Genomic DNA, 22,946 nt, shown 5'->3' with positions numbered 1-22,946 from the left:
CCCTGCCCCAAGCGATGGTTTTGCCGCTTTTTTCTCACCTAAGACATGGGTTGGCTGGGCGGTGGTGGTGCACACTTTTAATCCCAGCACTCAGGAGGCAGAGGCAGGCGGATCTCTATGAGTTCAAGGCCAGCCTGGTCTACAAGAGCTAGTTCTTTCAGGACAGGCTTCAAAGCTACAGAGAAACCCTGTCTTGAAAAACAAAACAAAATAATAAAAAAAAACCCAAAAGATATGGGTTGTTTGTTTTCTAAACGGTTACCGTATTTTCCTCGGTGCTTTTCTAGCTCCGCCCAAGTCTCCTCCTGTCCTCTATCATCCACTGCCCAGACCTAGCCAGATCTTCACGGGCTGTTTCTCTGCAGCAGCACCCTCTATGAGAAGCCAGCTTCTCTTTCAGCCTGTCCCTGCTGAAGAGTAGAACGCCATGGGAGGCAGTAGTAGCTCAAATCAATGACAGTTTACCATTCTATAGAACTCTGTGTATAGCCCAATGAGTCCTCTGCCTTTCGCTTGGGTTCATTGACATGGATGCATTCAGCTGTGCTAAAGCCACCGGGGCTGCCAGGATAGCCTGGGCTTCTCTTTGCCGTATGGGTTTGGATCCTGGAATGGCATTCCAAAGCAGGCAGCAGCATCCCAAAGAAGGAAGTCAGAAATGATTCACCTCATCTTCTATGACTTGCAAAACTCACTTCTGTCACATCCTGCTACATAAAGCAAATAGCAAAGCCAGCCCAGAGCCACGGCCGAGAACAGGCCCTGCCTCTTGGTTTTCATTTCTTTGTAAAAAGGGGTCTCAGGATATAGCTCAGTCTACTCTTGAATTCACAATCTTCCTGCACTGGCCTGCAAAGAGCTGGACGTATAGGATTTGCTACCCACCTGTCTAGACTCCTTAATGAGCTGCAGAGAAACTATAGTCATGCCCAACCTATTTCATAAAGTTATACTGTATTCCTAGATAGAAGGTTCAATATCATAAAGATCTTGACTCTTTCAATTAAATCTAGAAAGCCAGAGTCAACCAAAATCTCAACGGTGTGATTGAGGTGATGTGAAAAGATGTTTCATAGACTTCAGAACTGCGCAGACTACAAAGGGCTCACACTCACCAGCACTATTTTGAGGAAGGACAGCATGCAAGCGCCAGCCTTACAGATGCCAAGATTCTGACGTTACTATTGCATAAAACTACAATAAGTAATATTAATTAACTAAAGGATATATAATCAAGGTTTTATTTTTTAAAATAAAAATTCAAAATCATGATTTTATATTTTTAGAAAGGTTGCAAAGAGTAAAGAGCATCCATATGCCCCTCGCCAAGTTTCTCCCTTAGTGAGGTACATTTGTGACAATTAGGGAACTAATAATAAAAGTTATTATCATATTTGCCATTCTTGGGTTAGAATCCAGAAGCCTGTGCATGCTAGGCATGTACCCAATCACTGAGCTATAGCTTCCAGAATAAACATTCTTGGGGAAGCAGAAACCCATGATAAAAACTGGAAGCCCAACCTGATGGTTCATGCCTGTAGTACCACGGCTGAGGCAGGAAGATTGCCGTAAGTTTGAAGTCAGCCTAGGCTACAGAGTGAGACTCTGTCAAAAAAAAAAAAAAAAGAAGAAAGAAAGAAAAAAAGGAAAAAAAAGAGAAAACAAAAAGTAAGCAGAAAAAGAACTGGTAGGAAAACAAAGAAAGTCGATGTGGAAAGCGGCAAACGGGCCCAAGAAAGCAATTTCCAAATAAACAGTGAACTAAGCAGAGAGCAGCCAGCCCACCTTACACTGTACAACTCCAAAGACTCAGCTACTGGACAGAAAAGAGAAATTTCTTCGCAGTCCGCTAATAAACTTTGGTATGGTAGCCCACACCTGCCACCTGGCCTGCAGGAGGCCAATGTGTTTGGAGTTCCAGAGTGACTTCACCTACATGAGAGGGTATGATGAAAGAGGAGGAAGAGAAGAAGGGAGAAAGGAAGGGAGAAAAAGAAAAAGGGGAAGGTAAGAAGAAAAAAGAAAGGAAGGGTGGGAAGGAAGGAAGAAGAAAATGTGGGGTAGGATTATGTCTGTGTGAGAGACTTTTCAGTATCAGTGTCTGAGGCGGCCATCATGTCTTGTCCCTGTAGCTGTCTGAGGCGGCCACCATGACTTTTCCATGCTGGTGTCTGAGGCTGGTGCTATGAGCTCGTCCTTTCGAGTGGTCTGTGGATTTTCAGTCAGATGTGGGAGGAGGACTGCAGGCCGTTTTCCCCCTTCGAAGGTAGTGATGGAAGCTAAGGTGAGGTAGACAAGCGAATGCACCATTAGGAGTTAGTGCAGCCTTGAGCTCGTGGAGTCGCTTGCCTTTGTTCGGCATTTGTATAAATACTCCAGCTGATTATAGGCACCATGTGGGCCCTCGGCTTAGGCAGAGGCTTGGGTGAGTAATAAAAGACGTCCAGTCCCCACTGAGTCCTCCTCTCAGTTCTTCCTTTGCTGTCTCTAAATAGCACCCCGCGGCTTTCCAGGCCATGGGCTTGCATAAGGCTGTTGGAGCAGTGAACGCCTACTGAAAACCAGGGAGGTGAGAGAGCCTGTGCGCAGCACCACAGAAACTCTTGGCTTCCCAGCTCCTCCTGATTCTAGAGCACCAGAAGCTAGGATGGCACCCTGCAAGAACAGAGCTGGAGTCTTGGGAAATTTAGATCAAGTTCAAGGGAAAGGATGGAAAATTAAGTGGGTATACATTCCATCGCATATAAAAGATGCCCCAGTAAGTACATCATTTTTTCTTTTACATTTATGTGTGTGTGTGTGTGTGTGTGTGTGTGTGTGTGTGTGCATGCATGCATGCCTATGGAGGTCAGAAAACCTTGAAGGAATTGGTTCTTTTTTTTTTTTTTTTTTTTTTTTTTTTTTTTTTTTTTTTTTTTTACCACGTGGGGCCCAGAGATCAAGTTGGGTCTCCAGGCTTAGGCACCTTTTCCTGCAGAGCCAGACCAAAACCAGGTTTGTGGCTGTTTGTTTGTCTTTAGGAAAAGAACCCACAGAAAACTCCAATGATGGAGAGAAAAAAGAATCAGAAAAAAAAGATAGTCATTGCTATTTTCAGAGATGTAGGGGAGAATATTATATCCATAAAACAAAACAAGATGGTACTTTTATAATGAATATTCAATAGCTGGGGAAATGGCTTAGCAGTTAAGAGCATTTGTTGCTTTCCAGTTCAGTTGCCAGCACCCACATGGGGTAGCTTACAACTGTCTTTAACTCCAGCTCCAGGGAATCTGATGCCCTCTTCTGGTCTCCTCAGGCACACACACACACACACACACACACATACACATTCACTTATAGGCAACCAAGCAATAAGAACCAAAACCAAACCAAAAAAAAAAAAAATAACCCTCAATAACATCAAATTTCTCAAATGGGAGGTAGAAAATAATAAAGCTGTACCTACACACTTCCATGAGAAGATGAGTTTTCAATCAAGAATTCCATGTTCAGTCACTTTCTCCTTCAAATCAAAGGGCCGATGCCGTGCATGGAGACTCGTGCCTTTAATACTAGCACTGGGGAGCTGAGATAAGAAGACTGCTTCAGTTTAAAACCAGGCTAGACCAGTGAGGCTAGACCAGTGAGTTCCAAGCCAGCCCAGCTACAAAGTGAGACTCTGTCCCAAAGAAACCAAGATATGAAATGAAAGCAAAACAAAAATATCGAAAGAGAAATAGATAACTTCTAGATACTGTCTAGAAATAAGAGCACAATCAGTGAAAACAGCTGAAGAAAGAAGTCGTCTTCTTGGTAAATGAGAGGGGCAAGAGGGTACAGAAAGGGCTGTTGGCAAAGCATACACTTACCCATGTTTGACCTTCCATAGTGTTCAAGTAGTCCACTTTAATAAAAATGAAAAAGTTGTTTTTTTACTATTGCTGTTTGTGCAGTCCTGGGGCTAGAGCCCGGGGCCTTGTAATTGCTGGGCAAGTGCTCTACCAACAAGCCACACTAATAGTTCACTAATTATTAGAATTATGTTAGTAAATGTATGTAGAGTTGCAACTGCATAATACCAAGAAACAGGAACCCTCAAAGTATATATGGCCACACAATGTAGCACAAATAAAAATTATTTAACCATGAATTAACAGCAAAAGGAAGAGAGGATTTGGAAAAGCCATTTTTCACTTTGTGATATACTGTATAAAGTTAGGGTTTTAAAACCGTGATAATTAATTCATGAAAGCTTGACAATTTCATTCCCACTTTCTGAAGAGTATTAATATTTAAAGCCCTAGTCTGTGTTTGAAGCATAAAAAATTTGATCAAATTAAAGAATGGCAAATCACTCTCTTTTGAAGGAAAAAATTGCAAGTTGCCTTCAAATCCCTTCCTTATCTTTTAAAAAGTAAAAACACATTGGTTTTGGATCCCATATTTTTTATTTTAGGGCTTGCAGACAGAAATTCTATGGAACTGGACATAATCTTGTTTCTTTTCTTCTGGGTAAACTATACACAAACATACATATTTAGGTATTGAGAAATCGACACCTGTTATTTCCCCCTCTGAGTTTGAGGCCAATGATGAGCCAGCCCCGCCCTTCTGCAGGAATGATAAGAACTTCCCCTCTGCCCTCTAAAGCTTTGATAACTGAGTCTGTGGGTATAAAGAGGCCTGCAGATGTGTTTATGAGCTTGCACATAGGCGTCGCACAAAATATGAGACTCCAAGGGACAGGTGGTTGAAGCTTACATAGCGCTTTGAGCTACAGGAAAAAAGTAGGGGTTTCTCAGAGGAGGTGGTGACAGCAAAGAGGTCTGGGACGTCCAGAGAAATGAATATCCATACAGTGGAGAGGGGAAGCATGGCCAAGGAGCAGAGAGGCTGCTAGGCTGTGCCGTAGAGTCTCTCAGGTGGTAGTGCTTAGCAACGATGGGACAGCCTAGCAAGGTGTGATGCACACCTGTAGCCTGAGCGACTAAGAGGCCGAAGCAGCATTGCTTATAATTCAAGACTTCAAGTTAGACTATATGGCACATTTGAGACCAGCCTGGAATACGCAAGATCTCATCTCAAAAAACGACAACAGTAACAAAGCAAAAACAAAACAAAACGAAAAAAATCCAGACGGTAAATGCAGACATTTAGGCCCCTTTCCTGCGAGTCAGTGTTCTTCAGCTGATGACTGTGGGGGGCGGAATGGATGGATGGACAGATGGATGACTAGCGTGGCTTCTGGAAGAACATTACTAAGTTAAGGGAACTTCAGAGAAAGCCCTTCCTTGACGGGAACCTGTCTGAAGTGAGCAGCATGCCAGACTACCATACTCTGGTATCAGTTTGAGCCCCCAACCCTCCTTTCTTTCCCTCTTCCCAGGAACATTCCCATTGTCTCCATTATGGGTTTGGTCCTGCAAAGATGTAAAAGGACAACACACACCCATCTATGGGAAATTATTTCTTTCAGTTTATTGAGACAGGGTCTCCTGTGTCCTAGGCTGGCCTTGAACTCCTTCCTAGGCTTCCGGCCTCCCCCTACCAAGTGTTTGGATTTCAGACATGCAGCACCACCATCATTGGGAAGTTCTGATCTTGTGCCACTTTCCACTACTAACTACGAACCAACTTGAAGAGGGAGGAGGGAAAAGCAGCAGCGTTTATAGGGCATCTGGAGACTCAGGATATACTATTGTCTCGTGAGCGTAGGATGTACTATTGTCTTAGTGAGGGGTTGTATTGCTGCAAAACCATGGCCAAAGAGCAAGCTGGGGAGGAAAGGGTTTATTTGGCTGACAGTTCAGCATGGCTGTTCATCACTGAAGGAAGTCTGGACAGGAACTCAAACAGAGCAGGATCCTGGAAGCGGGAGCTGATACAGAGGCCGTGGAGGGGTGCTGCTTACTGGCTTGCTTCCCATGGCTTGCTCAACTCATCTCCTTATAGAACCCAGGACCAATAGCCCAGGGTTGACACCATCCACCATGGGCCGGGCCCTCCCGCGTTGGTCACTAAATGAGAAAATGCCTTCTAGCTGGATCTCGTGAAGGCATTCCCTCAGCTGAAGCTCCTTCCTCTGATGACTAAGCTTGTGTCAAGTGGACACACAAAACCACCCAGTATAAGGCCAGAATATGCCATCTTTCAAATATGCCATCTTTGGCATATTGATTGTGTAGAGCTGGCTATTTTGAGAAACTACCGATGTAAGAATAGCGCTGCCCGTTGCCAAGCCCAGGTCCAGAAGGTTAGTCCACAGAAAGCCAATGTCCAGGAGCCACAAGCATGAGAGAGAAGCTTTACTTTGTGTTAAGGGATAAAGAGGCAGTTCTGCTCACACACCAGTTCCTCGGTTCTAGGGATCTGAGACGTCGGAGACAGGAGAGGAATAATGAAGAGCCTAATATATTCGCGCCTTTTCTGGGAACAGGCCCATGTTTCCAGGAGCTTTTTATGGTCTAGAGTTTATGGAAAAGGTGGTTGATAGGTTTCTTCAGCCTTTAAGGAAACCCAGTGAGGGAGAGACAAGGCCAGCCTATGCTGGTGATGCATTATAGTTCCAAACAAAGCGGTTATCGAATCATCCACCTCTCTCTGCAGAAGTGGAGATTCCCGGGGAAAGACGACGGCAGCAGAAGTGATGGACGCAATATGAAGACAGAGGTGCCAAGACTCACCTGGTCTGGTGACCCTTCAGAATCTGCAGGCTGAAGTGAAGTCAGGGTTCTTACAAACAACAGCCCTTCGGTCCCAGAAAACCAACCTAAGCAGCTGCTAGCTTCGTCCACAGTCCAGAGGTCTTGCCCACAGTAATGTCGTTGGGAAACAAATGAAGCCTTACCCTGCTGAGCTCCAGACTGGGAAATTGTTAAATCAGCGTGAGGGTGGAGAAGCTAGAAGGCTTACACAGGTTCGGCCCTCCCCTCAGTAACATGAAATTCACATTTCTAAAAGAAATCCAACTTGTAAGGTGTCTTCTCTGCACCAGGAAGAAAGGGTGGGATTTCAGGGTGAGGTGGGGTAGGGGAGTGTGTGTGTGTGTGTGTGTGTGTGTGTGTGTGTTGTACCCAGTATATGCAAGGCCTGGACTTCATCCTCTGAACAAAGAGCGAAGAAACAAGGACCAAAATCCACAGGCACGGCAACTTGTTTCTGTTACAGGATGCTTTTCCAGGCCTTTCTTGTCACTGTTTCAACGCCCGATAGTATTTCAGCCTGATGTTTAAATATTTGGGTTTTTTGTTTGTTTGGTCTTTAAGATCTACTCTAGAGATTTCTTTGTTTTCTTCCACACATCCAGGAGGTATGAGGAATTTAGGTTAAAAAACATGCTTGCTCTTCTCTTGTTCCTTTCTTTCATTATAGGGAGTTCCAGTTAATTATGGAAGACAGAGGGAAAAACCTGTTCCCACTGCAACAACCGGCAAGTCTCCTGAGAGGATGCTTTCTCCCTTGGCCTCTTACTCTCACTCCCCACCCCAACCCCCGGTGACAGAAAGGCGTGGAGTACTGAGAGGTCCCCTCTGTCCCCAGGTGCTTCTGCCTCATTGTTGGGCTGACCACAGCTCCCTCCAAATCACTTACATGTGAGGAGAGGTGACTAGGAAGCTGGGGGGTGGGGGGGGAGGAGCGGCGGCACTGGGTTTAAATTGGATACAGCTGGGCCCGGCCTCGCCAGGCGCTACAGAACGAGAAATGGCTGTGTCGTTTCTAACACAGAGAATGTACCGCAACTGCATTTGAATAAACAAGTGTTCCATGCATAGCGCTACTTTTAGCAAATCCTGGCAAAAGGATTTTCACTCACGTTCCAGAATATTCAGGTTAATGTGAAAAGAGACTCAACCAACAATTTATACATGCAAATCGGGCACAAGATGTTTTTTTATTCAATTATTTATCGGGCATCTGTTATGGGCTGCCATCAGCGTTCAAGGCGCTAGAAACAGAGCATTCTACTGTTGGGACACATATTCTTGTTCGCTCACTGTTCATCGTGTGGATATAAACCAATACTGCCAGAAATCGGTTTTAAAATGCTTTAGGATTAGTCGTGTGTTGGTGCAAACCTTAATCCCAGAATTCGGGGGGGCGGAGACTGGAGGATCTAAAGCTGGAGGCAGCTGGAGCTTCATAGTGAATTCAAACTGGCGTCGGTGTCAGGTCTGTAGTTCCAGCTATTAGGGAAGCCAAGACTGAAGGATGACAATCCTGGGCTATAGTCACAGAGGTCAATAGCAGAGTGGGTGACATTGAGACCCTGCCTCAAAGAAATGTTAAGGGAGCAGCTCAGTGGTTGAGCCCTTTCCTAGCATGCATACAATCCTGGGTTCAATCCATTAGCTCTGGAGAGGCTAGTTCCTTAAAAATAAGAAAATACATCAAGACTGAATTTGAGAGTTGACCAACACTGCAGAGGGCTGAGGTGCAAACGAATCTGGTAGTCTACTGCCACCTTGTGTCCAACTTCCTCAATTACACAAATGAATAATGAACAAATATTGTGAGTTCACAGTTGCTGCTAAAGGGCAGAGGTCCCTCTCCCACTTCACTAGGGCTTGGGTTTTTCCGTGGGCTGAAACAGTAGCAACAGATTAGAGAAAGGGTGTGTGTACTTATGTGTATGGGGGCTTTACAGGAAGGAGAGTACTCAATAACTCAATAAGATTCATACATTTATGCATCTGGCGTTATAGGAAGGAAAACTGAGGGATGGTGTAGAGGGGATAGACAATCCAGAAGGGTGGAACATTTTTAGAAGAGAACTGAAGGGCCCACAGAACACACGATGGCTTGGGTCAGAGTTCACTGGGTTCTACATGTGGTGTTTGATTCTCAGTCTCTTCCTCTGATGAATTTAATCTTCTTTGGTTAATGAAATTTCCTTAAGAGGATTGCAGGGAATTTGTGCTTTTTTTTTTTTTTTTTTTTTTTTTTTTTTTTTTTTTTTTTGGCTCCTGCGTGTAGTTAGATAAGGGGACTGCAGAGAAAAGCTTCTCCCTGCACTGTGGGGGAAGGAAACAACATCCCAGGGACCTTGATTCTCGGGCAGCTTCCTAGGCCTTCTTCCAATTCCCTTAGTTCAAAGTGCTCAGCATGCTGAAATGCTGCGCTTTCGCGTCCTTTTCTGAGCCCCCACACTGATGCAATAAATTATCACATGCTTGGTGGCTTAAATACAACACAGGCGGTTTTATAATCCTTCATTTGAATCATGCATTTGAAATAGATCTCAGCAGGCTAAAATTAAAGGACCGGCAGGGCCTCTGTGCCTTCTAAGGCACCCAGAGAATATGTCTTTGAATCCTGCACCTGTAGAGGTAGACTGTATTGTCCAGTGGTCCCCGTGTGTTTTCAGGGTCAGTCACTGGCGGCGATTCTTCCTCAGGGTGCATAATTTTGACACTGTGTCCTCATGCATGCACAAGGACCCTCTGATTACACTGGATCCAAACACGGTGAGCCGGGATACTCACCAATCTCCATTATCCTAACTACAACTTTAATTCTCCCTAGCCATATAACACAGCCTACTATACAAATGTACTACTCTTTGGGGCAAACAACCTTATTTTGCCTACCACATGACCTATTAAATTTTTTTCTGGGGGCAGATAAGCTACTTATACTTTGGTCAAATGGTAGCCATTGATCAGACTTTCTCTGCCCCCCCTTTTTTTTTATAACTTGGAACTAATGAACAGAAAAAGAAACATCTCTGTTAGTGTCTAAAAGTGTTTACTAAGTGTTTAGAATTCCCAAAATCCCCCCAAAACATTATTGATCTTAGTTGGAAAACTCAGTAAATATAAAAATAATGCTAATTAACTCTTAAAATATTCCTCATTGATGAAAGCAGACATATAAACCCAAATGCTGCCTGATAAAATATAAACCATATACAGTTTTGTTTTGATTTTGAGATAGGGTCTGGTGCAGCTTAGGCACACCATCTTAAACTCCTATCTTCTGCCTCTCTCTCTCTCTCTCTCAAGTTGAATAGAGAGTCCTGTTTGCGGGGTAAATGGTTTTATTTACAAACTAGTCATAATTAAGCTCGTAAGAATTTTTTTTAAGAAAATAGTATGTTGACTGAGGTTTCTGTCCTGCCCAGCATCCCATAGTCGTTAAGTCCCAAAGAAAAACACAAAGAAAAACTAAACTGATTGGCCTATCAGCACAGGCTTCATATTAATTAATTTTTATAACTTATATCAGCCTATAATAATTGTGTTAGCCATGTGGCTTGGTACCTTTTTTGGCAAGGCAGTCATATCTTGCTTGCTCTGTGTCTGGCTTCCTCTGTGTCTGGGTGACAACTGCTAACTGAAACTTCACTCTTCCCAGAATTCTCATTGCCACACCTCTACTTCCTGTCTGGTTGCCATTGCCCCACATATATTTCCTGCCTGGCTACTGGCCAATCAGCATTTTATTAAAAATAATACAAGTGACAGGATAAAAGACCATTGTCCCACAGCACTGTCCCCTCTTTTTTTCCCAAAACAAGAACTCTGAATCTAATATTTTAAATAAATGCTGATTGGCCAGCAGCAAGGCAGAAAGTATAGGTGAGGTGACCAGGTAGGAAGTAGAGGTGGGGCCATTAGAATTCTGGAAAGAGGAGAGATTCAGTCTGAAGTCATCACCCAGACATAAAGCAAGCAAGATGTGACTGCCTTGCTAGAAAAGGTACCAAGCCATGTAGCTAACACAAACAAGAATAATGAATTAAGATGTAGGATGTAAGAATTAGTTAATAAGAAGCCCCAAGCTACTAGGTCAATCAGTGTTTATTTAAAATACAAGTGAAAGGGTACAGACCATTGTCCTACAGCAAGAGTAAGTTCTAAAGGGGCTACAGGAAGTGAGGAATAAAACAGGTTAGTGTCAGTTCTTTACTGGTGGTAGATGGAGACCAACTAACTTATTACTGTCATCAGTCAGCCAGGGCAAAATGACCACTAGACTCTGATGACTTGTTCCTGAGTGGCCTTTATGTTGTGGATGATAAACAGGGCCCTCCTTTTTTTCTCCTAATGTCAGCAGTATATGCAAGTAAACACCCAAGGGAAATCAAGAGGATACAGTTCTGGGGTTTTCTTTAGTGCTTCCCTGCGTTTCTGGAACTTCACAAATACAGTGACCTGTTTTATGTTATCAGGTACCTTTATGGTTTCAGACTGAAACCATACCAAATACCTAAGAACCATCATGATCTCATGACTCATTAAACACAAGTTTCTTAGATACAAACATAACAAAATGTTCTTAATCTTTTAAACACTGTGAACAATGTAACTTGGATAGTCACCAAAAACTGTATATATAGCTATCCTTAAGAATGCTATGTTCCCTTGAGAAACCAAAGCCCACATTAGGGTGTTGTAATGGCTATTCCTGGTTGTCAATTTGACTATATCTGGAATGAGTGATATAATCCAGAAATGGAGGGCACACCTGCGATCAGGATCTTGAGGCTAAATGACACAGGTCTTTAATCCAGACCTTGAGGCTGGAAGGCACACGTTTAATCTGGGCCACGCCTTCTCTATGTAAGGACAATGGAAGAAGGAGGGTGTTCTTCACCTGCTTGCCCTCACCTTGCCAGTACATCCAGAAGACCAGCTCGGACACCCAGGCTCACGGCTGAGCAACTACTAGATTCTTGGGCTTTCCATTCACAGCTGGTCATTGTAGGACTGCACCCTGCAAGGCAGTCTCTACTTTATATACTGAGGCAGATATCTTAGTTACTTTTCTATTGCTGTGATAAAACACATTGACAAGGCAACTTAGAGAAGAAAGCTTATATTTTGGCCAATAGTTTGAGAGGGGTCAAGTCCATGATGGCAGAGTGAAGAAATCGCTCCGCAACCATGAATGAGGGGGTGGAGTGAGTGAACAGTGGGAATTGCAGGAGTCTTTGAAACTTCAACATCTGATCCCAGTGACACACCTCCTCCAAGACCATACATACCTACCTCCCAATCCTTCCAAAACAGTTCCACGAACTGGGGCCAAGTATTCAAATATATGAACCAATGGGGGCCATTCTTATTCAAACCAACACATTCTACTCCCTGGCCCCCATAGGCTCATGACCAAATCCTAATGCCAAAGGCATTTAGTTCAAATTCAAAAGTCCCCATAGTCTTTCACAGGCTCAACACAGTTTAAGTCTCTTTTGAGACTTAATTGTAAACCCACTGTAAAAGCAAACCATATACTTCTAACATATACTAGTATAGACTAAACATTGCCATTCCAAAAGGTAATCCTGAGCAGGCAGTCAAATTTAGCAGTGTGTCCATGTGATTCTGGCTTTAGAGTCATGAAGGATACATGAGTAAAGGGGTTGAGAATCTTCCCATGAGGTTAAGGACGGACTCTGAGGCCAGGTGTGTGGCAGGGGAATGCCTGCATGGAGGTCCTGAAGGCCATTGTGTGAAGCTGTGAAACTGAATCCTGGATTGCATTAGAGCCCCCAAGATGCTAGAGGTGCCAGAGCTGTGGGATATCTGCATAGAAGGAATGGATCCAGGCGGAGAGAGAATTGTGTTGTGGGCAGCAAAGTCGGAAAAGTAAAGTCATCTAAGTAATCCCTGTGACATCAGACATGGAGCTGCAGGACAGGGTCTCTCATGGGACCCAGAATTGTTATTTAGGCTAGTCTGGCTAGTCAACTCCCTCTGGGGGCTCCAGACCTTCCTGTGGTTTGGAATTGCAGGCCGACTGCTACACTCATCTGTCATGTATGTCAATGATAGGGTTCCAAACTTGGGTCCTCATGTCTGTGTGGTAAGGATTTTACCAGCTGAATCATCTCCCAGCTGTATGTATGTATGTATGTACTTTGCATCACTAGGGATTCCACCTGTACCTTACATGTGCTAGGTTAAGTGCTCTACCACTGAGTGTACCAACCCTTAGTGTGTGTGTGTGTATATACATATATACATGTGGAAGCCAAATGTCTTCAGGTATTGTTCCTCAGGTGCTATGTGGATGCTTGAAAATGTGAGCCTATTTCCATGTTGACCAAAGGTCAGAGAGTTGGAACTTACCTCTAGTTCCTTCAAGGTTATTGTGAACCTACCCCAAACCAAAGTCCCACCTAGACTAGACCTCTGCTCTCTCAAGGTTATTGTCAACAGGTGTGGCTAATAACAAGACCTTGTGTTTCAGAAATAGAGAAGTAGATATTTTTACCTCAAACAAAAGTCTACTGGATCCAACTAAGTTCCAGTTCCCTTATGGAGATAACTTTGAATTCCACCCAGGGAGTGGTTTGCCTACAGAATGTTTGATCTAGTCTGTGCATGTGACTTGTTTTGTTCTAACAACAGAATGTTTAACTATGATGTGGCCCGCAACCTTCAATTGGTATGTTCATTTCCTTGTATCATGTTAATGTAGTTTTTTGTCTTACTCCTACCTTTTGGGGTCAAGAGTATTTTAAGCAGTTGGAAATTAAACACAGGTGAATTTTCAGTACTCACTGGAATTCCTTCCTGATACTAGTCTATGTTTTTCCGTTTTATTATTTTCATTCACGTCTTCATATTCTTTACTATATTTCTAAATCCCCATGCCTTTACCCTGGCAAGAGTTATTTTTGTCGAGGCTGGTCCCCGACAGTGCTATCCACCTATCATCAGTCTGGACCTTGTCACGTAGGCCTTGTCGGCTATTTGTTTCTCTCTAACTCTCCAGTGTAGGGATTACAAACTGTCACCACACCTGTATTTCCACATGGGTTCTTGGGACTGAACACAGGTCCTCATGTCTGCAAGGCAAGCAAGCACCGTACTGATGAGGTGAGACTGCTGATCCTCTGTAGGGGCCGGATTATACAGGCCCATAGTTCTACATTGTATGGCAGTCACAAATTTGAGCAACCTGGCAAGGCACAATTTGTACCTTCCACACAGAAGGTGGTCGCTCAGCCTTTGATGGTGAGACAGCCTGATGCCATCCATCCAAAGCAAGTCAGGATGTGCTAATGTTGTTCTGCTCCTACTGTAATTTAGGAGGTCACCTGGGGAAGAGGTGTTTTTCAGTCTACATGACAGAGCAGGCATAGATAGGAGATGTGACAAAATCAGCATAGAAAGGTGTGGACGTGACCACAGTCATTCTCCCGGCTACCTAGGAAAGAGAATGCTAATGTTTCCCGCTCAGTTTACATTTTGATATAAAAGCTGTTTGGAGAATAAACACAGGGATTTTCAGGATATGAATTCAGGATTTCATGAAGGATCCCTAAAAACTCCCTCCTGATAAAGTCATGTGAGCTGTGTTTTCATTCCCACCTCCACTCTGGTATGAGAAATAATTTAGGTCCAGGCTGGTCCTGGACCCCGAGATATGGCACTCAACGTGGGGCTGATTGGTAAACCTCAAAAAACATGAAGAAATGACCAGATGTACAGAGAAAAATATAAAAAACCTACAAAAAATTGCACTGTAGGTAAAAAAGTGAAAATGAGCACTCAAAAATAAAGAGTAAAATTTTAAAAAAGCATAATAAGAAGTGGGAGAATAAAATCGGGAGTAAAAATTTATAAATAATAAGTTATATATAGGAGACAAGAAAAGAGTATTCAGTTATGTATGTTGATGGCTAAAAAAAAGTTAAACAAAAACAAAACCAGAGATATCTAAAGTTGGTAGGCATTATGATTGAGGAGATGCAGCTTTTATCACTGCTAAACGGGTAGAAAAAATGAAAAAAGTAAAGCTTTTCGCTAGCGATAACCTAGGTTACCGCTAAGATAGTGTGTTAGTTCTACACACATGTGCTATAGCTGACCCGTGCACAGTAGCCAGCTAAATCTAATCTGCCTGAGGCAAGCAGGAGACAAAGTTTACAGAGCTAATTTTACCTCCCACAGTCAGCACCCAGAGTCGTCCAATAAAACAGAGGAGAGGATTCAAAAATTCTCCTAATTTTATGGTTTCAACTTAAAATTAAAAAAAAAAAAAGATAGTAAAAATCGGTGTAGGTAGACTCGCCTGAGCTTGTGATCTCGCACTACAGATCTCAGAGCCGCCACACTGACAGACGGCAGAGAATCTGTAAATGTACCAACCTCCCCTAACCCCGACCTCGGATGGGACTTTTAAACTTAGAAAACATGGCCTATCCCCAGGCAGAATGGGAAATGAGGAACAACACTGCCTGTTCCCTAGTACAGCAGGAAGGCTGGCAGAGGGAGGCAGCATGTCCTGCCCCCTGACAAGGCAGGCTGGGCTTCAGATAGGAGCTGACAGGCAGGTTTGAAAAAAGGTAGCCTCAGGGAACTGCAGTTTCAGTACAGTTAAAGGTCTGTAAAAAATAAGCAAGCAGGTTAAATATCCTTCTTTTTTTCCATTTCACAATTTTTGCTTCTTTGTCAAAAATCTGTAGTTTGTAGGCATGTAGATTGATATCCAAGGTCTTCAATTTAGCTGCTCTGGTCTTCATATCTGTTTTTATGCCAATATCAAGCTGTTTTCAGTACTGTGGCTCTGTAGTAAAGTTTTAAAGTCACAGATATGATGCATTCCGAAGTTCCTTTCTTGTACAGGATTGTTCAGGATTGTTTAGGCTATCCTGAGTTTTTGTTTTCCTTATGAAAAGAGGATTGTTGAGGATTGTTCTTTCGAGGTCTGTAAAAAATTTTGCTGTAATTTTAATAGATATTTGCATTAAATTCATAGATCGCTTTCAGTAAGATTGTCATTTTTGCTATGTTGTTTCTACCATCCCAAGGGAATAGAAGAGCTTTTCATTTTCTGATATCTTAATATCTTTCTTCAAAGATTTAAAGTTCTTATCATACAGGTTTTCCCACTTGTTTAGAGTTACTCCAAGATATTTTATGATATTTGTAGCTATTTGTAAAGGGTGATGTTTCTCTGATTTTTATCTCAACTCATTTATCATTTGTGTAAAACAGGAGCATTTTGGGTTGCTGTCAGGTTCTGGCTATGACAAAATAATTCCGCTATAAACACAGTTGAGCACATGTCCTTATGGCATGGTTGAGCATCTTTGTGTATAGGCCAAAAGTGGTATCACTGAGTCTTAAGGCAGATTGCTGCCTAATTTTCTGAGAAATCGCCATACTAGTACCCAAAGTGGCTGTGCCAGTTTGCACTCCCACCAGCAATGGAGGAATTTTTCTTTACCCCACATTCTCTTCAGCATAAGTTGTCATCAGTGTTTTTAATCTTGGCCATTTTTACAGAAATCGGATGAAATCTTAGAGCTGTTTTGATTTGCATTTCTCTAATGGCTAAGGATGTTGAACACTTTTTAAATGTCTTTCAGTCATTTTAAGTTCATCTGTTGAGAGTTTTTGGTTTAGGTTTATACCATATACTTTTATTGGATTATTTGTTCTTTTGATGACCAATTTCTTGAGTTTTTTGTATGTTTTGGAGTGAATTAGTAAAGATCTTTTCCCATTCTATAGTCTGATATTATGTCTTGTTGACCATGTCCTTTGCTCTACAGAATCTTCTCAGTTCAGGAGATCTCATTTATTAATTGTTTCTCTCAATGTCTGTGCCACTGGGGCTGTGTTTGAAATGTGCCACTGCCTTCAAGTGCACTTCTAACCTTTTCTTCTGTGAGGTTCAGTGTGGTTGGTTTTATGTTGAGATCTTTGATTCATTTGGATTTCAGTTTTGTGCATAGCAATGAATATGGATCGACTTTCATTCTTCTACATATTAATATCCAGTTATGCCAGCATCATCAGTAAAATATGCTTTCTTTTTTCCATTTTCTTATAAAGTAGGCAGACTTACAACTTATAAGAAAGATAGTTTACAAACTCTCAATGAGATATACAATGGCTAAAGCCTTAATTATAATATTCTTATGGAAGATCTTGCGACACTAAGTAAAATTCTTAGAGGGAGCAATGAGCCAGTTCCCAATAGACAGCTTACAAAAGCTGCCAAACAGGCACTCAGGCAGGTAGAGTATATAATCAGCAAATACTTTATATTAATTTTGATTCGGCCTTAGCGAGCATGTATATTAAATACAAAAGTCACTCCTACAACAGTTTTATGGAAAAGCGGTCTGCTTCTTATGATTGCACCTTCCCATTTTACTAGTTACGATAATAAACTCTTAATTTAAAGCAGTAGCTTGTTTAATACAAAAGAGCAGGATAAAATCTAGGAGATGTTTTAGCTGAGTACTGACTATGATCAATGTTTCTTAAACTAAGCAATAGATTAATTGATAATTTTAGGATAGTGATTCTTGGACAACTATGTTTGTTCAATTTAAAGGCCAGAGTAATAATCTTTTCCCAGCTGATTGTTGGTGCTATTCACACAATTATATTTTGCGAATGTATATAATGCTAATTATATAATGCTAATCTTAATCCTTTAAGGTCCCTTTAAGGACATTATACAAAATTTTATAAATGGCTCTTCCAACAAAAGAACTGCATATATGATTAATAACAAAAAACTTGTGAAACATGCCATGGCTCCTTAAAAACAACTTAAAAGGATAAAAGATGCAGACAAATCTTCTGCAGACAGATGTGACATGGTGACACCAAGATGACCTTTGTTAGGGCAACGTAAAAAAGCCCTTACAATAAATTATAAAAAGACCCAGCCCTATATTAATTTGGGATCGAGGATGTTTTTATGCTTTTCTCACACACACAAAAGCTAAGCGAGATAACTACATGTACAAAAATGATGACATCGTAGCTGCAAATGCCCCACTGAGGATTAGGAAAGCGAGTCCTGGTCCAGTCTTCCCTGCCCCCACGGAGAAGTGCCTGATCCCTGGGATGCTGAGCAGCTTCCAGACACTGGGACACACACAGTCACAGAGGCCCTGCTGCGATGGCTGCAATGACAACAACCTGCTCACAGCCTAAATCCTGTTTGCTCTGGAGCTGAATCAAAAATGGAGACTAAATATTTAACTGTTTTAATCTTTGGGACACAAAACTCATATCCATAAAAATATTGGACCTAAAAACTAAGTCCTAAACTTTCCCCTCAGGAAAAGCAGAACAACAACAACAAAACCAAAATAAAAAAAATGACTAAAGCCCCTCTTCACTTAAAAGGGGGGCAGCCTAAGGGTTCAACTGCTGCTCAGAGACTGGAACTGGTATTTGATAGCAGCAATGTCATTGGACTCTCACTCATTCAAAAAATTTTTTCTTGTCTTTTGACTAATATGGATTTAAAAATTGTAATATGTTATATTATGGAGTTATTGTTAATTCGCATTCCAAAATTATGACATTGACCTCATATTGTAACTGCTTGTAAGATGTTAAAAAAGCTTGACATGCCCTGCAAATGTTTAGATTTAATGCATGTGTTAAAAATTCTAGATTTTAATACAATATAAAATTGTTAAGAGGTGGGCTCTAAAACCAGATAAAAAAACATTTTCAACTCAGGCAACCCTCCTCTCCTTTAAATAGGAGACTATAGTCTTTAGGAACATGATTATTCATAAAACATTATGATCGCTCCTAACTAAAAAGACACAGAGCCCAAAGGTATTTCTCGCCCTCAATCTCTTTTATTCACGGAGGTCAACAGTCAGACAGGTTTGAAGATTCTCCCCAGATGCCTAAGACAAAAACTCACATGATTAAAATGCTTGTTTCAGATGACAGGTTAGTCTAAGCAAAGGAGTCTTTGCCTAAGGCAGATGCAATTATTAATAAGAAAAAAAGGATTATAGGGGCCGGATTATACAGTCCCATAGTTCTACATTGCATGGCAGTCAATTTTGAGCGACCTGGCAAGGCACAACTTGCAACCTCCAGACAGAAGGCGGTCACTTAGCCTTTGATAGTGAGACAGCCCAAGTCAGGATATGCTAATGTTCTGCTCCTTCTACTGTAATCAAGGTCACCTGAGGAAGAGGTGTCATGTGACAGAGCAGGCACAGAGAGGACGCTCTGACAAAATGGACATAGATGGCTGTGGACGTGACCACAGTCATTCTCCCGGCTTCCTAGGAAACATAATGCTTCCTGCTCAGTTTACGTTTTGATATAAAAGCTGTTTGGAGAATGAACACAGGGATTTTTCAGGATGTGAACTCAGGATTGCATAAAGGGTCCCTGAAAACTCCCTCCCGATAAAGTCATGTGAGCGAGCTGTGTTTTCATTCCCACACCTCCACTCTGGTACAAGAAATAATTTAGGTCTGGGCTGGTCCTGGGCCCCATACAATCCTCCTGTCTCTACCTTCCAAGTGATAGCGTAGGCACTTGGTCCGCAGCTGGGTCATCTCTTTCATCTTGTAAAGTTACCTTCTAAGAATTCCATAATCTGTGTTCGTATTTGGCACCTCTTATGAACATGGAGGCTGGGATTTAGAATCTTATCACGTTTGCCGGTCTTAGGTTTTCTCTTTCGTTTGACATTGTATATGATGTTGATATGATAGCAAGGAGGCTTTTATCTTCTTGCTCCGCTACTGTAAGAATTAGACTTGTGCTCTTTTTCTCGTCCATCAGTTGACATCTGATATTCCTTTCTCACTTTGATATGAGGCAACAGAGGGCCGGTAAGATGGCTCAGTAGGAAAGGTTTGTTATTAAAGTCTAAAAGCCCAGGTTTGATCCCTGAATCCCATTGAGGAAGCAACTCCCTAAGTTTGTCTGCCCTCTGACCTCCACACACGTGGTGGCATGTGCATATCTGTACTCACAACAAGCATGTCACACACACACGAACATACACAGAGTAATCAAACTTAAACAGATATAGAGATGATCTGGAGGTTGTTGCATACTTTATGGAAGATAATATTCCAGATTCTATGCATGTTTACTGCTTTAGCATATGGATGAAGAGGTACACAGGATGAGGTATAGGAAGAGTGATGCTCAGCTTCCATGCTCTCTCTGGACACGCCACCTTCCATGCCCACCTGGTCAAGAGCTCTTTTCCTTATTCAGTATTCAGTACACCTAGCTAAACACTTTCATTGTATCTTTCTTCCACTTTCTAGGCTTCAGACTTCTAATCCGGCTCTATTTATATTATGACCTAGTTTACATTATCACCAATGGTGTATAAAGTTTTTTTTTTTCAACCCCATTTGCCAGCATTTGTTATGTAGACAAAATCTCATGTAGCTGAAGGTGGATTTAAACCTGCTATACAGTTGAGGCTGGTCGCGAACTCCCGGATCTTCCTGCTTTCACCTCCCAAGTGCTGGGATTACAGACTTGTGTATCTGGTGCTTGTTATCTTTCTTTCTTTTCTTGATTTTGGAGGTGTGGTTTCTCTTTAACAGCACTGGAACTTGATTTGCAGATTAGGTTGGCCTTGACCTCAGAGAGCCGCTAAATGCTGAGATTAAAGGCACGTGCCACCACTGCCCTGCTAACATTTGTTTTCTTAATGACTGACCTTCAGACTGTGGTGAAATGTTCAACCCTTTTCTCTTTTTTCCTGGGTTTGTGAGACACTGATGGTACCATGAAGCCCAGAATGGCACAGGAGAAGAACTGACAAAGGGTTCCTGGCAAGTCAAACACCATTCCCAACTGTTAGCCTCTGATCTAGCCACACCAACAAACCTGCTGGCTGTCTGGAAGGCAACACCAATCTTGAACTCCTATCAGGTCACTCGTAGGGAAGCAGAGACCTCTGGAACAGCATATCAGAACTGGAGCAATGAACAGAGCCCCAGTGGTATGCAATTTTTGTCTTTGACCCTCAGTATCAGTTATCTTTTTAGTTTTTGATACAGGGTCTAGTTATGTAGTTCTGGCTGGCGTGGACTTGCTATATATAGATCAGGCTAACTTTAAATACATGGTGTTTTGTCTGTCTCTACTTTTCAACTGTTGAGATTACAGAAATGTCAATATGTAGCTACCTGAATATTTTATACTAGTATATTATATTTCTATAGTCATATCTTCATTTATATTATCTAATAGGCTTGTAAAGTTTTATTTGTGTAGGTTGCAATAAAATTTAATTTGTGGGCACTTTGCTTTGAATTATAACATCCTATATGCTGACATTTTATGACTACATGCTATTTAGCTGAGAATCTTCCTAAGGTGCTGTGTTGCCTGTCTCAGCATGATGCCAGAAAAAAAGTCAAATTACTAGTCTATTAATACTCAAAAGCAAAATAAACCATAAAAAGCTTTAAAAAACTCTATGTCATGAAGCAACTAAAAGACTGCATTTAGATAATCTCCTTCTTTATCAGAATTTCAAAAACCTGCTGACTTTATAAACTTTCCAAGCAATTTTATAAAGCAGAAGATTTTAGTGAACTATTTAACAAAAAAATGTTATAAAGGGATTTAAGGAAATCTAAAAGACATCAGCTTTCTTTCCTAACTTTCTAAATAATTATCAACATCACTGATACAGTTACTAGCAAGGAGCAGGATTATATCTCTGAGCAACAGCTCCGGAAGGTTGACTTGGCCATCAACTGGCACCACTGTGAGCCACGCTTATGTGGTCTACCTTCAAAGACTTGACCAGTGGATGAGGAGAGCATAACAAACCCTTTTATAAGCTCCTGATGTTCCTTCATTCACTCCCTTGGCCCAGGAAGGAGGGGCGGAGCAAGACTACCGCTGTACTTCTAAGTGGAAGGAAAGAGCCAGAAGTGGGGAAGAAGTGCCAGTCCTTCGGTAGTCAGCAAAGCTTGCCCAAAGCAGGCTATTTGTAGGGATCCAAAGTTCACACACGCAGTTTTTGGGAAATCACATCAAATGTTAGCTTTTAAAATTTTGGGCAAAAATTCATGCTGTGATATTTGTAGGTTATGCTTACCCAGTATTTGGAACACAGTTCTCATCAGATCTTATTCATAAGAGGACAGATCACAAAAGACCCAACTATCTAAGACTATGTAAGTACAAGATCAAAAATGTTAGTGGGCTGGGCAAAGGGGTTCCATAGACATTCCCCTAAACATCACAGGCTATTGACTATTGTCAAGAAATGAATGTAAGGGTCTTATGTCATCAAACACAGAGAAACCAACCTGGTCACTAGAAGTTTCATCCCTGCTGACTGGTGTTCATAGTGCTAGAAGGTGCTTTGTATGCTGGAGGAGAAAAGTAATCATCAGGACCACCCAGGTACAACCTACAACAAAGATCTGCTTGCAAGATACACTGATGCAATAGTGGCCACAAAGGTTCTGGGAGTAACCAACCACTTCTGACTGGATTTAAGAATCACTCCACGAGATAGAAGACATATCTGACACCTCTGAAGGGGCAAAATACCTGGGATTAAATACTAGGCCTAGGGGAAGACCTACTACTATTCTGCTAAAGGAGACAGCAATAAAATGACTCCTAATGACATATTGCTGTACACAAGGATCACAGCATTGCTCAACTGCATCAGAGAAGCTTATTCTCTCAGTAGATGGTGATTAACACAGAGACCCACAACTGGGTGATGTGCAGAGTTAAAGACTTTGGAGCACTCAACCCTAAATGGAATATCTTCATCTAATCTCTCCCCTCAGGACTCAAGAGATCTACGTGGAAGAAGAGGCGGAAAGACTGTAGAAGCCAGAGGTGGTGGATGACTCCTAGGAAACAGCATCTTCCAGATGTAAGAAGGCAGATACAGGTGTGATCCAGAGACTGGGGTAGCCTGCACAGGACCTGCAAAGGCTGACGTCAGACAGAATTTCAGCACTGCCAAGAGGAAGTGGTCACTAGGTAACCAAGAAGCTAATATTTACAAATTTACAATTGATATTTTCTGGGAAAGGGGAAACCAATTTTCCTTCAGTGGTTATTACTGGTATGTCAACCCCACTCTAGGGCAAGTCTACTCAGGAGCAGTTAGCCTATACAAAAGGAATTCCATGTTATTTATCTATTTATTTTTAAAGGACATGGAGTGGGTAGGGAAGATGTGGGAAGGGTTACATTGTACAAAAAATTTTTTAAATA

The sequence above is a fragment of the Arvicola amphibius genome, chromosome 3 (genome assembly GCF_903992535.2).
Source record: "Arvicola amphibius chromosome 3, mArvAmp1.2, whole genome shotgun sequence".
NCBI classification, from domain to species: domain Eukaryota; kingdom Metazoa; phylum Chordata; class Mammalia; order Rodentia; family Cricetidae; genus Arvicola; species Arvicola amphibius.
This window is presented reverse-complemented; position numbering follows the sequence as displayed.